We start from the raw sequence: 15,755 nt of genomic DNA on the forward strand, positions 1-15,755 counted from the left end.
GGAAGGAAGGAAGGAAGGAAGGAAGGAAGGAAGGAAGGAAGGAAGGAAAAGGAAGGAAGGATGATTGGTTCAATGGTCCACTTCTGTGTCACAGAAGTTAAAAATCTCCCTTATCTCTTCAGAATCTTTTTTTGGGGGGATGGGGATTGCTTTCCTTTTGAAGAACATCTTTCATTCTACCAAACACATCATTCTCCCTGATAATCCATCAAATAGGGGCATTCCTTCCCAGGCCTTTTACCTTATCTAGTAGGGGAAAATAGCTGCATTTTGTGCACATGGCTATCACTTGTCGCTGCAGAAACACTAGCATGGCAAACTCTTACAAGCTACTGGATCATCTCTTTTACCCTCTTTACTTGATGGAAACAAGATGTTTCTTTGTTTTTTTTGCATTGCTTTTGCTTCTTCTTCATTTGACCAGCTCACCACTATGCCAGAGACCCTTCCTCTCAGTGCAGCTAAGCTAGGATTTGTCTAGACCAGACCATCCTATATTTTCCTGGGGGTATTCATCTTTTATTAGAATACACTTGTTGGTTTTTAATCATTGTTCAGTCCTGTCAGATTCTTTGTAACCTTTTTGTTGTTTCCTTGGCAAAGATACTGGAATGGTTGGCCATTTCCTTCTCCAGTTCAATCAAGGCAAACAGGGTTAAGTGACTTGTCTATAGTAATACTGCTAGTGTCTGAGATGGGATTTGAACTCAGGAAGAGGAGTATTCCTGACTCCACGCCTAGCACTCTATCCACTGTGCCACCTAGCTGCCCCCATCAGGATACAAGTTGAAGACTAAAGTGGATCTTAGAGGTCATCTAGTCCAACCAAATTATAAGTTATGTAGGTTTTACTTGTTCAGAAGCATTTGATCTGTAACTAGCAATTTCTTGTCAATACCCTAATGAAAACAAAATCTCTAAGCCATTATTTTCCAGTAGGTCTTATAATAAATTTATTATAATAAATTATATATGTATATAAATGTATTATAATAAATTCTAATAATTACTTTTTCTATACTCTTCTCTCCTGGGACCACTGTTCAGTCTTCAGATACCATTTACTCAGTCTTCTTCCTTGTCTCATTGTCTTCTGTCTTTTATGATACCAAACAACTCATTTGACTGAAGTTTTCATTTTCAATTTTGGGGTGGTTTTTGAAAGATAACTGTCCTTTATTTTCTCTGCTGCCAAGAAAAAGCATGACCTCTGTTTCAGAAAATGTGCATTCTTCTCCTAGTTCTATTAATTAATCCTATGACTTGGGACAAATTATTTCAATTCTTTGAGCTGAAGTTTCTCCACTTATTAAACAAGGGAGTTTGGCTAGGTTATATCTAATATGTTCTCCATGCCTAAGATTCTAACATTTAAAAGATTTGTTACTATTCATACAATTAACAGTGGCAATGATTTATAAATTCTTCAACTGTGTTTAAGGGATCCTCAAATCTAAATATAGTAGCCTTCCTAGTATAAGAGATCCTCAAAAAAACTTAAAGACAATCTGATTATAGGTACCTCCTAGGGAAATTGAGATAATGGTCTTTGCAGCACCTTTTGCTAACCAAACTTCAGGGAAGATATCTTCTGACTGCTTTCTGTTGCCTTGATAACTCTTTTAAATGACAGCTGAGCCATAATTCTATTGATATAATAAAGGAGGAGAGAGGGAAAAACCACATTTATTAGCATTAAGCACTTACTCTGCTCTAGGCCTTATGCAAATATGATTTCATTTGATCTTCACAACAACCCTAGGAGAGAGGTGTTATTGTTATTCCCATTTTACAACTGAGAAAACTGAAACAGACAAAGATTAAATGATGGGCTCAGGGTCACACAGCTAGTAAGTATAGGAGACTAGATTTGATCTTAGGTCTTCCTGACTGCAGGCCTAGCTCTATCTCCATTTTGTCACCTAGGTACTTCTCAGAAGTCTTCTTCCTATTGAAGGGTAAGAATGATTTTCTAAGGCTGACTCTCTGAGCTCTGGAATGCTTGTCCTTCACACCAGAACACAAATCATGAGCTCATGGCCTCCTAGACAATCCTATCACTTTTAGGGGGGTCAATGCCAACTAGCTTTTTATACCTTACAAAGCCATGCACGAAAAGAAAGATGGGGCAGGAGGCTACCCCAGCTCAGACAGAGATTTGCCTCTATCATCATTAGCTTCTGATTCAAGGGGTAGAAAAGAATTACCATCATCCATCAGCCCCCTTGAGTTTACAGAATCATCTTTTAAAAAAAAAAAGCAACTGGGGTTAAGTAACTTGCTCAAGGTTACACGGACAGTTATTATTTCTGGGTGTGGTGCTGAGTATCTGAGCCAGGATTTGATCCAGGTCATCCCGACACCGGAGCCAGTGCTCTTACTCACTGTGCTACCTGGCCGCCCCCAGAATCATCTTTAAGGTGCAATTTCAACAGAAAGAAGAGACTTGAGGGATAGAGATATTCTTTTAGTATATTCACAGAGTTCTGATTCAGCTCCCAAATAAAAGTATCACCATGACTGACAAAAAGTTGGCAAAGGATATCCTGTTCTGAATTTCAGGGAAGGGTAGAATAGAAGGGTAAAATCCATCAAAAATCTCCAAGATAAAGCCATCTGTATGAACTTCCATCTTCCCTGTACTATATCTTCCAAAACACTTACAACCTTCACCTTAAAAAATGCAACAAAGCTTTCTGTCTTGAAGAATTTAATGTATTGTGCACCCCCATGCTCCACAGAAGTGTTGCTAAGACCTTCCCAGATGTATGGAAAAGAATAACACTGGTGGTTTCTCAATCTATTTTCTATTTCATGTTTCTTTTTTCTTTCCTCCATGATTTCTTAATACCGTCTCTTTTTTTTTTATTAGACCCTACTTCTATACCTTCTCATAGCTGAATCCCCTTTCTCTTAGAATGTTTCTATAAAATGCCAAAGCATCCAGTTAATTTCATTAGTCTAAGCAGTTAAAAAATTCCTTAAGGGGCAACTAGGTGGCACAGTGAACAGGGCACTGGCCCTGAAGTCAGGAGGCCATGAGTTCAAATCTAGGATCAGACACTTAATACTAGCCATGTGACTTTGGGCAAGTCACTTAACCCCAACTGCCCTCCAAAAAAGCAAAAAAAAAATTCCTTAGAATAACTGTTTGGATTAATGTTATGGAACAACCAGTTAATAGGCAGAATCATTCACTTCTAATGGGATGCAGGCCATCACAGTCATAGTTAGCATCAACTTACGTAAAGTAAATTGTTGAAAAATAATTTAGTAACTAACTTTGAGCTTTTAAAAGATTATTACAAAGAGCATACTTATATATTTCCAAAGTAGACAGGGTAAAGGACTTCACTATTAGAAATAACATCCTACACACTTGAATAACCCTGCTCCAAGTATATTCACACCAGTAAATTTCAACCTATTCCTTTAAGTTGGTAATATAATTTGATTACTTGTATAGTACAAAAAATACTGTGCTCATTCATAAAGACTCAGAAGACAGATAAAGTTCATAGACATTAAGATCTGTCAGTATTTTAGTGCAGTAAAGCAACCTTTGCACATAGAACCATTATACTCATTTTGGGTCCCACATTCAACAGAAAAGTTACCATTATTTGACCTTCATATGCCTCATTTTCTTCATCCCATTCAATTGGGAGAATGATATTTACCTACCTCATGGAATTGTTATTAGGAAAGAATCTGGTAAATTGGTAAGTTTGTGTAAATATAAATATGTTTTCAAAAACAAAGCAAAAACCCCTTGAGATATTTTTCAGAAACTTCTTAATTCTTTTATTAGGAAAATAACTGGGTTAAATACTTTGGCATCAATTTTGTTCTGAGAAAATAAGCAATGAAGAATTAAATCTTCTATTAGGCACCTTGAAATCTGAAATTTTAAAATAATCAGCTTGTTCTCAGTATCAAATAAATGCCTAGATCTTTACTGGGTGGCTGATGTAGACTCTGGGGGAACAGAGGAATTAGATATACATCAAGCTTCCCATTGATCTAGAAGCTGAGCATCTGCCCAAGCCAGGAGTGCCTTTTCTAACTACATTTAGACTGGAATTATTTGCATGTGAACAGCTCCTTCCAATCCAGTAGGTGTTAGCTCAGTCTCTATAAATTACTCTAGAGGATATGAAGCGATGAGAACTCACTAGTGCAATGTGTAATCAGCTCTTGGAGTCCATTTAAAAATAAGCTATGGATTTTAAAAGGTTACTAGTCTCATTTGTCTAAGATAGTCTTTTTTTTTTCCCATGTGATAAAAGTGTGGATTTTTCTACTTCAGTTTCAACTGCAGGCCTGATCTGTTTTGTCTAAAGCTCTCAATATCAGTTTGACCTCTCTGGTTAATGTGAAAATTATGATTATTTTTTAAAGTTTTATTGACAAATTTTATTTTCATATCACAGTCATTTTCATACGTTAGTCTTCCCTTCTCCCCATTCCTTTCTCTCTGCCCCATGGTCACCCAAAATCCCTTTGCTTATAAGAAAAAGAAACAGTTAAGAAAAAGCAACCAACACTAGAACTGCATCAGGCAGAATATACAATATTCCAAACTCATAGTCTCCTAATAACCCAAGGGGAAAAAAAAAGAGAGTACATTTCTTCATTTTATACCAAAGACAAGTGCTAAGCCTAGGGAAGCATTACTACCATTGTCACAGTTTCCAGGGAAGTCAGTAAGAGGATCTGGGTTTGGTTTTTTTTAGTTTTTTGTATGTTGTCGGGGGGGCAGAATATGAAAGAAATGAGAATGAAGTCTAAGGGACAAACACATGTTTAGAAGTGCTGAGTTTGGGGGCAAGGAGGGCTGCAAAACATCCCATTGGAAATGCAATTGTAATTGCACAGTGATTGTGCCATTGATTTGTGCAATTGTGCAATTGATTTGAGGTCACTGATTACTCTCAAATCCTATAGTCAAATTCTGGTAGGTGCTAAGGATTATATTATGTGTGGGGAGTTCTCATTCTCTAGGTTTCATCAGTTGTTTTAGTGAGAAGGAATCTAAGATCGTGTCTATTTTAACCCTTCCCCTTTAGAAATCTATATATGCTGGTCTAGATTAGTGAGATGATTTACTCAAAGTCATACAGATAGTATCAATCAAGATAGAAACATCCAGTAGGCATGGATACCAAATTGAGAAAGTCATTAGCTGGAAATATCTGACCATTGATGCCGTGAAAATTGATTAATTCATTAAGAGTGTAGAGATAATAGAAAAGAGAGCTAAAGACAGAATTTTAGAAGATGATCAAACTTAGAAAGAGAGAAGAGAAACAGAAAATAATGGAGGAAACAGAAAGAAGATAGTTAGAATTGTAGAAAAAACAAAGACAACATTGTATAATGGAAATACCACTGAGTCTCTATTATGAAGATTCAAAGACCAGATCCATTACTCACTACTGTGTGGCCTTGTCCAGGTCACTTGACTGCTCTGAGCCTTGGGTTTCTCATTTGTAAAAATGAAGGCATTGTACCAGAGGATCCCTATGGTCCCTTTCAACACTAGAACCTATGAAAGTCACATGGAAACTAAAGTAGAAAAGAGTTTCAAGGAGTGGTGGGTAGTCCCATTTCAGAGAACAGAAAATATATACTAAACATCTCATGACACAGTGTCAATAGACTCAAGACTCAAGGAGCAGAAAGATAGATACATTTTCAAAAGGGCTCAACATGTGAATAACTATGCATATTTGTTCCAGAAATTTTTGTTTTATTTTGTTTCCAATGCTGAAGAAGTGGGAGGATGAGTGGGAATAGCTAAGGTGTTTTGAAAGAAAAGACAGAGAGAGAGATAGAGGAGGGATGGAAGGAAGGAGAGGAAAGAGGGAGGAAGGAAGGATGGAAGGAAGAAAGAAGGGAGAGAGGAAGTGAAGAAGGAAGGAAAGAATAAAAACAGGGTCATTGAATCATTTTAAATGCACACACACACACACACACACACACACACACACACACTCCATGAGGGAGACCAAGAAAACCTGGACCCCAATGAAAGTTACATGCTGAATTTTTTCTATATCTAAAAAATGGCAATCTGTATATAATAAAGACTTGCAGTTTTGTGTATGAGTCTTCTTTATCTACTTTCCTTTGTATATGGAAATGCTCATTTTATTTGGTGATTCTTATATTTAGAATTTTCTTATAATAAAAATGATGGATGAAGTCAAGAATGATGTAGATTAACAAAAGGTTTCAGAATTGGAGGATCAGGATGGCCTGATTGATGATTAAAGAATAGACTCTTTTATTATTTTAGTATTTGTGGACACTATTGCAAACTCCTTCACTGTTGATCTGTTATCTTTAACTTTCGCTGCAAGACAAGGCTAGTTCCCTTTTCAGTCATACATACCCTTGCTGACTTTTTTTATGTCATTTCTCATGTACAAATTGGTCATTTATACTTGGTCCTTGGGTCATTTGCAATAGTGATTTTCCAGGTGTTAAAAAGATGGGATTTCTCATCAGGAAATTATTTAGAATAATTAATTCCACAACTGTTTTCCAGCTCTTTCTCCTCATCTCATTCAATTAGGGGCTGGACTTATCTTTCTCTAGCACCTAGTCATTGATTGGCCCAAACAACTATCTAACAGTGTTTACTATTTTTAAATCGCTTATTTCCTCTATGTTAATGAAGAAGCTAATTAATCTTCCCTGAGTTACCATAGGATATCATTGAGAAGACCCTGTAGTGTTCCCTATTAATTACAATTAGTACAATGGCATTTACAAGTAGTTACATCAATATAATTTCTCCATCAGTAAGGAATCCCTCCTGTTTGAACTTTGTATAGGAATTCTCCATGATAGTGTTGAACATATTTGATGAGCATATTTCTGTATTTTTATGTATCACTTCATGTTGATATTAGATCACTAAACAGTTTTTTTCATGGTTGCATTTGTTATAGAAAGTTTGTGAACATATCTTATTGAAATACTACCCTATGATTGAAATTTTCTTACAAGTAACAAGAACTTGGGCTTGCTAGAGAATGAGTCCTCTTCCCCTAGACCTATACAGTCACTATAGTTCATAGATGCAAGGTTGTTCTTCTACAATGTGATTTTGTCTTATTGTGTTCCTTGACTTTGACTCCCACTTATTTCAGGACTTCATATTTGTCTATGGATGCTTATGTTACTTCACCATTTCTGCAACACTGTTGATGGCTCCAGTCTTGGCTCAGGAATCCCTTGTCACTTGGCCATTGCCTACATCTACTGCCATCTCTGAAGTGATATAATTCCCCGATGTTCATGATTCCCTTGAAAGATTACATGACTACATAGGTTATCCCTTCACTCTTAAAACCTCTCTCAATGAGAACCAATCTCATGTATGGTCCAACAGGATCTCTCTGTCTCACTTCTCAATTATTATCTTCTTCATCTTTTTTGTGTCTCTCTTTCTAGCCAAATTCAAACATATATCCAAGATATAAGAACTGGTTATGAATCAAATCAGTCATTCTCATTGTGGAATTACTGAAAGTCAAGGAATTCACATCTTATTAAGGAGTTTATTTTGTCACAGGAATGTCATACTTTGTTAAGGAAAGATAATTCAGGAACAAAGTGTTTATCAGTGGGAAAAGGCAATGGGGACCATATCTGGACATAGCCACTATATTCTAACCAGTTAAGAAATTTGTGATCCTGCAAATTATACCAGGGTGCCTTTTGACACACTAGTCTACAGTCCAAATGGCAGAATCTCTCAGTGTCAGGTTGCTCAATCAATGAAGTAGCTGTACCATCTTCCTTTTTGACCATTAATGAATTAATGAAAAGCAATTTAGTGATTATTATGTAATTAAGTTATTACTATTAGTATAATTATGTGAAAATTGAGAAAGTCTCTCCTTTGGGAGTTCACATTCTAATAAAGGAGACAACATACATGGAAGTTAAATAGAAAGGTCCTACAGTTTTGTGAGTACAGCTTGTGAAGCAGATGGTAATGTCTATTCTTTAATGTCATTTCCACTGACAAAATTTTATTTCAGGTTCTGATGTTGAACCATTTTTCATGTTAAGGACATGGCAAGAACTTTCTTTTCTGGGTCTTCAGTAGCTATGACCTGTAGCATCTACTTGAAAGGTTGCCAGTCTGAGTCTCCTTAGTTGTTGCTTCCCAGAACAGTCTCTATGGGCACTAGACTGAAACCACTGTCATTCCAAAGGTTTTTGGTTTCAGGGTCCTGGACTGTTTCAGTCACAGTCTGAAGGAAGACTGTGGTCAAGATGGTGGTAGTTTGAGGTGCGAGACATATGCTGCTTTGTCTCTTCCTCAGGGTGCCTTGCAGCTTCAGCCAGGCTGACTTTCCTATTCTATGGGTGGTATTTAGTTGGCCCTTTATGGAAATGGCTGGCCCATTCTCCATAGGAGTTGCTTCATCAACTGATGACTGTGGGATTTAGTCTAAAAGTAAAATGTTGCTATGCCCAAGGCTCTTGTACTTATGTTATTAAAGTCTTTATAAGTACATTTCTCCAAATATTGATGGTGTATCAATTTGAGTAATGCTTTTAGTTGGAATGTAATTTTTTAAAGGCAATCAGTTTGACAAAGACTGGGAAAAAGTTGGCAGTAAAAGGGCAGCTAGGTGGCACAATGGATAGAATGCTGACCCTGGAGTCAGGAAGACTCATCTTCACAAGTTCAAATCCAGCCTCAGACATTTACTAATTGTGTTACCTTGGGCAAGTCTCTTAATCCTGTTTGCCTTAATTCCCTCATCTGTAAAATGACATGGAGAAGGAAATGGCAAACCGTCCTAGTATCTTTGCCAAGAAAACCCCAGATTGGTTCATGAAGACTCAGAAAAGACTGAAAAAATGATTGAACAACAAAAAAGGAGGAGCAGAGCTGAGAGAGAAGATAAAGAGTTTTATTTTGACATGCACATAAGAAGTAGCATGCCATAATGGATAAAGAACTGGTCTTACAGTTAGGAAGAGTTAAATTCAAGTCCTGACACATACTAGCTGTCTGACAATAAGTCATTTAACCCCTCAGTGCCCAGGCAACTCTCTAAAACTATAAGTAATGTAGAAGCTACAAATTTGCATTGACAGAGGGAGTTTCTTCCCAGAGAGTTTTCTCCACTGATAAAATTACTGGTCTGGTCTTTCCTCCACCTCTAAACTGCCCCTTCCCCAAATAAGACATCCAAGATATGTGACTATACTTGAGGAAGGATATTAAGTCTCAATAAATAAATCTGGGAGTCTTTTGTATAGAAAGGATGCTTGAATGCAATGGAAATCATGACATCTCCAAAAGAGTACAGAGATAAAATAAAATAAAAGGTCTCCTAGAACAGAGACATACTGAATCCTTACCCTAAAGGGACAGGGGATAGATGGTCATCTAGCTAAGAAACTGAAAATAGTCAAATATGGAGGAATAGACCCAAGAGAGAAAGTGGCATCTCTAAAGAGGACAAAAGAATGTTCCAAGAGGAAGTGATCAACTCTCCAGACCATATCAAGAGCTTTAGGGAAAGTCAAAGATAAGGATTGGGAAATGATCATTAGAAGTAGTAAACAAACAAACAAGCAAAAATGACAATTTTGAATATAGCAACTTCACTAGAGTTATGGGCTGGAAAACTAGATTGCAATGGGGATGGAGAAAAGAGTGGATGATGACAGAGTAGAGGCAGTTAATGTTAAGTATAGACAACTACAAATAGGAGTTTGGTAGTTAAAGGGGATGTCCTCATCTCTCCTATCTCCATCTTTACCAAAAGTACGTCAGAATCCCATTTCATTCTTACCCTTGGACCCACTTTCCTCTTAGCCAAAATCTTCTGCTTTAACAGAACCATGAGGTCCACAGGGCCTTGCTACCCATTCTGCTACTTTGCCAGATTACATATACCTCCCAGTATTTCCATTCCTCTACAATCTGAACCCTTCTTTATGTGTTGTTTTATATAAATAGAGTCTGGACTTTTTAAAAGCAGAAACTGCCTCAATTTTCTGTTTTATTGTCTGTACTCAGCATATGTGTGCTTAATAAAATCTTTTACATTCTTCTACACGTAGAATAATGGTAGCAGGAAAGAATGGAAGAATCAAGTGAAGGGTTTGTAGGATAGAGTATGCTGGAGCAAGTTTTTAGGCAGCATGTAATAAATGTACATACATATATGTATATATGTACATATAGACATGCATATATGCATTTTACATGTATAATGAAAGAAGGAAGAAAAAAGAAAGTGTAAATAAGATTAATAGGCAAAGGTTCTGGAGAAGATGAGAGAGGGTAATAAAATCACAGATTAAAAAACTGCCCTTTTAAAAGGAAAAAAGTCACCTTTTCTCCAAAAGAAGAGTAATGGAAGAGAGAATAAGTGAAGATTTAGAAAAAATTTTAGGAATGGACTAAAGGAGTATAGGAAACTCATGATGGACAGTATAATTATCTTGGTAAAATAGGAAACATACATCTGGTGGGGGAGAAGGCTATGAGTGAAGTGTTAGGGCTTAAGAAGAGAATACTTATCCTCTGAGAAATGCGAATTACCTAATGAAAAAAACATTTTCCCTTACAAAAGTGAAGACCCAGTTGAGATGAAATGGAATTAATTTGTAGTGGATCCAGCTGGCATAGTTCCATGAGTTATTCAAATAAGACCCAATAGTTTAGGATTGAGAGCAGAAAAGATAATCCTGGCAATGATCCAAAGGTGAGAATCTCCAGAGCACATAGGGCAGCAGGACATAGGACAAGTCAGTCAAGGACAAACTATGGGGTATAGCTGATGAGTTATGCTGTCCTCTCTATAGGGTTAAGACAATGAAGAAAGTGAAACTCGTGTGATCAGCAGGGAGATTACAGAATGAGAAAGGTACTGAAAGGTTGCAATGATAACAAACATTGTATTTTTAAAAATTGAGGCATATAGAGTCATGGAAGGCCAGGAGATTATCATCAAAGATGGAAACTTCATGGTTCAAAATCATGAAGTTAGATGTTGTGGGTAATGATGGTAAGATTAAGGTATTATCTCTTTGGGTATTTGGAAGTGGTAGGCTATTAATCTTGAGAGATAAGGAAATTAACTAACTGAAAGGACAGTTTTCTAGTTTTCCTAGACCTTTCTACTAGGGCTCTTAAAGGAATGGATTATTTTATTATTTTTGGAGTAATAGTTGTTAGGCAAAGCCTCTCTAATTCTAGAGGATGTGGTAGACTTTCAAAACTGGTCTGCCAAAGTACCTATATATCCTTATTATTCTAGAATTCTAGTTTGGAATAATAAAAATATAATTATTATGATAAGTGTTTTATTATGATGATGATATTTACTATTGTTTCTATAACACTTAAAGGTTTACAAAGCATCTTTTATGTTATCTAATTTAATCCTTACAACAACCTTTTAAAGAGAGTCTTATCATTATCCCTATTTTTTAGATGACAAAATTGTGGCTCAGAAAGATCAAGATTTGTGTAGATTCACACAGTTAATAAATATCTGAGACAGGATTTTAACTTAGGTCTTCCTAAGTCCAATGCTAGCCACTATGTCACCTAGCTGCCTTCTCACCTCTAGTTAGAGTACCCGTGACTTGGTTCTAACCATCATTGATACTGCCAAGCTTCCAATTGCCTTTGAAATTTCTTTCCTAATCAAGGTGAGGAAGAAGAATTCAAAAGGGTCCTTAGGGATACTCCAGCTTCTAGTGGGTGTATTGTATCTAAGAGGCCTATAGCCTCCTCACCTACTAGATGACATGAGAAGTGTCCCTGTTGATGAAAAGGGATCCTTTCTGGATGGCCATGATGGTGTAATGAATATATTCTTTCTTTTGAAAATGATTCACATTTTTTAGTGACTGTTATCATCTGGAGTAGGGGGGTATGTCAACTTCTATTCGGTTTCCCTATGAAAGCAGGTTGTGCCTTTCATGAGTAAAACCACAAAAAAGCATAAAAGTGGTAACCTTCCTTGACATCTTCCATAGATCACTAACCATGAATCCAGTTCCACAAGATAAATAAGATACACAGTATTGTTATATATGCTAAAGTTCTTTTCCTATAACTGTTCAGTGGGCTTTATGTCTTAACTACAGAAATCCCTGTGATGGAAGTTTGCTTTTTCTACTTGAAGTTGTTTATTGTAATTCATATCACTGAGGGTGAGGGTAGTTTTTGGCTACATGAACTCTTTGCCTTTTGAATGAGTTTGCATTCCCCAAAGCTTAGTTCAAATTGACAATTTCATTTCCTCTATAAAGACTTAGCAAATCTTCCCTCCTCCATGGCAGTAGTGACCTTTCATCTCCCAACTTCTTGTAACACTTGGTTTGCATCTCTCATTCATTTATCATGTCTTATTTTATATTCAATATATGTGTATGTATTATAGCCCCCTACTTAATTATAGGTCAGATATCTTTTCTTATCTAAAATCTGAGTCTCCCAGTAAAGGACTCTGCATATAGAAGGTGACTAGCATGTTTGTTTAATTTGATAAATTAAAAAGTTGCTGTTAATGGATCTTTACTTAGGAAAAAATACTTTTTTCAACCATTCATTGCTACTCTTCTCTTGATTTTACTTTTCTGGATCTGTGCCTACAAATTCTTTTAATCTATTTATTCTTCTATTTAGTGAGCTGCCAACACTTGTGGCACTTCCATGAGTCTCAGGTGTTTATGTAGATAATTGTTTAGTCAATCTGGCTCTGGTCCCAACCTTCCTATCTTTCTTCCATGTGCAAATAGTTTCTCCTTGGACTTAAAGTATTATGATTGAGTAACATTTCTATTTCATGGAAATGCTTCATCTTTCATATTCAAATTTTCTAAGCCTATTGAAGTTGATTGACCTAGTTCTTAAGGAAAGTAAGCTAGTAAGTAGTTTCCTAGTTTGTATGGAAAAAAGCAAAGTATACTAATATTTTAAAATTGAAGAAAGGTCTGCCTGATGAAGCAAATACGGGTAATCTTACAGATTTTTTTCCCTACTCTTGTCACTTTTCTTTTAATATAATTACAAATGGCTTAAATAAAGTTTCCCTAGTTTTTCAAATAATTGTCCAATTGGTTTGGAAGTCTCAAAAAAAGTATGTGTCTGAGTCAGGTTAGAGGAATCTTATTAAGTGCTTCATGGCTTCATGGTGTGAGGGCTAATAGAACTTATACAATGATATGACCTCTTCATGTTGAAGATGTATGTTGCAGCAAAGCAAAGGCATCTCAAAAATCTGTGAAATACTATGGGAATTATCAGTATTATATCAGCATGTAAATGGTAATTTACATTTCTATGTAAATTTCAGGGTTTTGCTGCCATGAGTTAAGTTGTACCGCATTATTTTATAACCCTACTAACTAAGATTTTAGGGTCCAAGATTTTTGTTATTAAAAGAAATTAAAGTCACATGGCAAAATTTTAAAAAATATTTTGGTAAGAATATTTAACTACTTCTATATCTTCATCCATTTTATACCTATCTATCTATGTATCTATGTATGTATCTATGCATCTATCTATGTATCTATCTATGCATCTATGCATCTATCTATGTATCTATGCATCCATCTATCTATCTATCTATCTATCTATCTATCTATCTATCTATCTATCTATTTATCTATCTATCTCACAGAGACCTATTGCACAGAAGAGGATAACCGCCCTCTAGGTTGTCCTTGATATTTTGCTTTCTCTGTCTTTGGCTCTGTATCCCCCTTACCATACTAGTCAGTTTCTCTTCTTGTTGTCCACAAAGATATCATCACCTTGTGACATTCCTTTCTGACATTCAGTTATACTATGACTACAGAGTTTTCTTTATCTGTTGGTCTCAAGCCTTAAAAGAGGAAATGAGATTAGTCTGACATGATTTTCTATAAGTAACCATGCTGTCTCTTAATAATCATTGTTTTCTTTTTTAAATACTCACAAATCAAACCGTTAGTGATATATTTTAAAATTTCACTAGAAATCCAAGTCAAACTCATTGGCTGAATGCTGTCTTCATTTTTGTGGAAAGTAAGACATTTACCAAATAACACCTCAGTTCTCTACATTTCTTCAGGAGTCACCAGTACCATTTAAAGTTTAGCTCTATGATTCTATGATTCTATGCACTTCAAGTCTTTTCCATACTTTAGGATATAGTTTATCTGAGATTAGTGACTTGAAACTCGCGGCTAGCACAATGACTATATATTGGATTTGGATGTTTGAAGATGACTTTGAATTGTGTCTTTACTACTTACTAACTGTTATGACGGGACAATTTTGTAAAACTCTCCTGTTTGTTCAGTTTGGTTCCTAAAATGGAGATATTAAAATGATCTATACATACTTTGTTGAGAAAATCAAATAATGGTGTAGATAAAGTGCTTTGCAAATTTTAAAGCAACATGAAAATGGCAGCCATTATAACTGTCTTTACTTATCTTGGGTTTTAATTCATTGTTTCTCTTTTTCATCTTTCCCAGTCTGAAGATTGTTCCTTTCATAGGGGAAACAAAAAAAAAAAGAATATTTGAATAGTTTTTCCTTCTCCTCCCTGTCATTCATAATCATCATCCCAGTTTTGAACAATAGCCTTTTCTCTACTTTAATCCTCCTCTTCTCTCAATGAGTTTTTACTGTCTTTAGAATTTATTGCTAGGCTTAGTTAATAGGGAGGTTGTATTTAAATGACTTTCATTCCTCATACTTTTGCCTTCTCATACTGCTAACTATACACACATGTATGTGTATACATATACACACATACATATCCACATGCATACACACTTATACATATATGTACATATAAAATGCAATTAAAATAAGCTAATGGATGACTTCTACATTTGTTGCTTTAGACTTCTCCATCTTCCTTTTCTCACCTGAATCATTTGCCTTTGTGTCATTGAAATTTCATCCTTGAGAATCTCTTGAATCAACTTCTGTAATTTTGGGGGTCACGAATAATCTACTTTTAACTCTGCTTTTCCAAAATCTTAGACATCCCTCAGCATATATCACATTTCCCCTTCTTTACTTTTCACAAATTCCAAGATGGAATTGTAGTGACTAGTTCTCTATGGTCCTCTAATTTTGAAATTAGCAACTAGTCACTCTTTTTTTTTTTTTTGGAGAAGGAAAGGCAAAGCAATTGGGTTTAAATGATTTAAGTGTCAAGTGTTTGAGGCAGAATTTGAACTCGGGTCCTCCTGACTCCAGGACTGGTGATCTATAATCACTTTTTATTGTACTACATAAGATCAAGTATAACAGTTCCCTTCATCCTTTACCTTTCCCCTTGGGGGAAAATAGATCACTGTCAGGTCAAACGTGTCAGTTGATCTGCTATTAGTAAGATAATGCTCCAGCAGATGTCCAGTTATCTGTCCCAAATCACTACTATAGCACACTTTGATAACAAGTTAATGCTCTGTTTCCTGAATACATAGTTAAATTCCTTCTTCAGGTTGAGTGGTCTCTATTAAACTCCAACCACACAATCTTTTGTTTCTTCTTCCATTGATCTTCATCTAAATACTCTCTTCTGAGATTTCTTCTTTTGGTTAGTAGATTTCCATGTGTGTGTGCACATGCATGTGTGTGTGTGTTTCAGAGAGAGAGAGGTGTGTGTGTGTATGTGTGTGTGTTGTTTTATTTTAATATTGGCTTTTTTTCTTTTGCAAGACAATTGGTGTTAAGTAACTTGCCCAAG

General features: G+C 35.9%; 1 protein-coding gene across 1 annotated transcript in view; it reads left to right on the forward strand.

The window, feature by feature from the left end:
* Positions 1 to 15,755, forward strand: part of IL1RAPL1 (interleukin 1 receptor accessory protein like 1) — a 1,610,170-nt gene that overhangs the window by 1,590,759 nt on the left and 3,656 nt on the right. The gene's annotated exons all lie outside the window — the stretch shown is intronic.

This window comes from Petaurus breviceps, unplaced genomic scaffold, assembly GCF_028583685.1.
Source record: "Petaurus breviceps papuanus isolate PSGF00001 unplaced genomic scaffold, PetGlider_PUasm1.0 90696, whole genome shotgun sequence".
Taxonomy (NCBI): domain Eukaryota; kingdom Metazoa; phylum Chordata; class Mammalia; order Diprotodontia; family Petauridae; genus Petaurus; species Petaurus breviceps.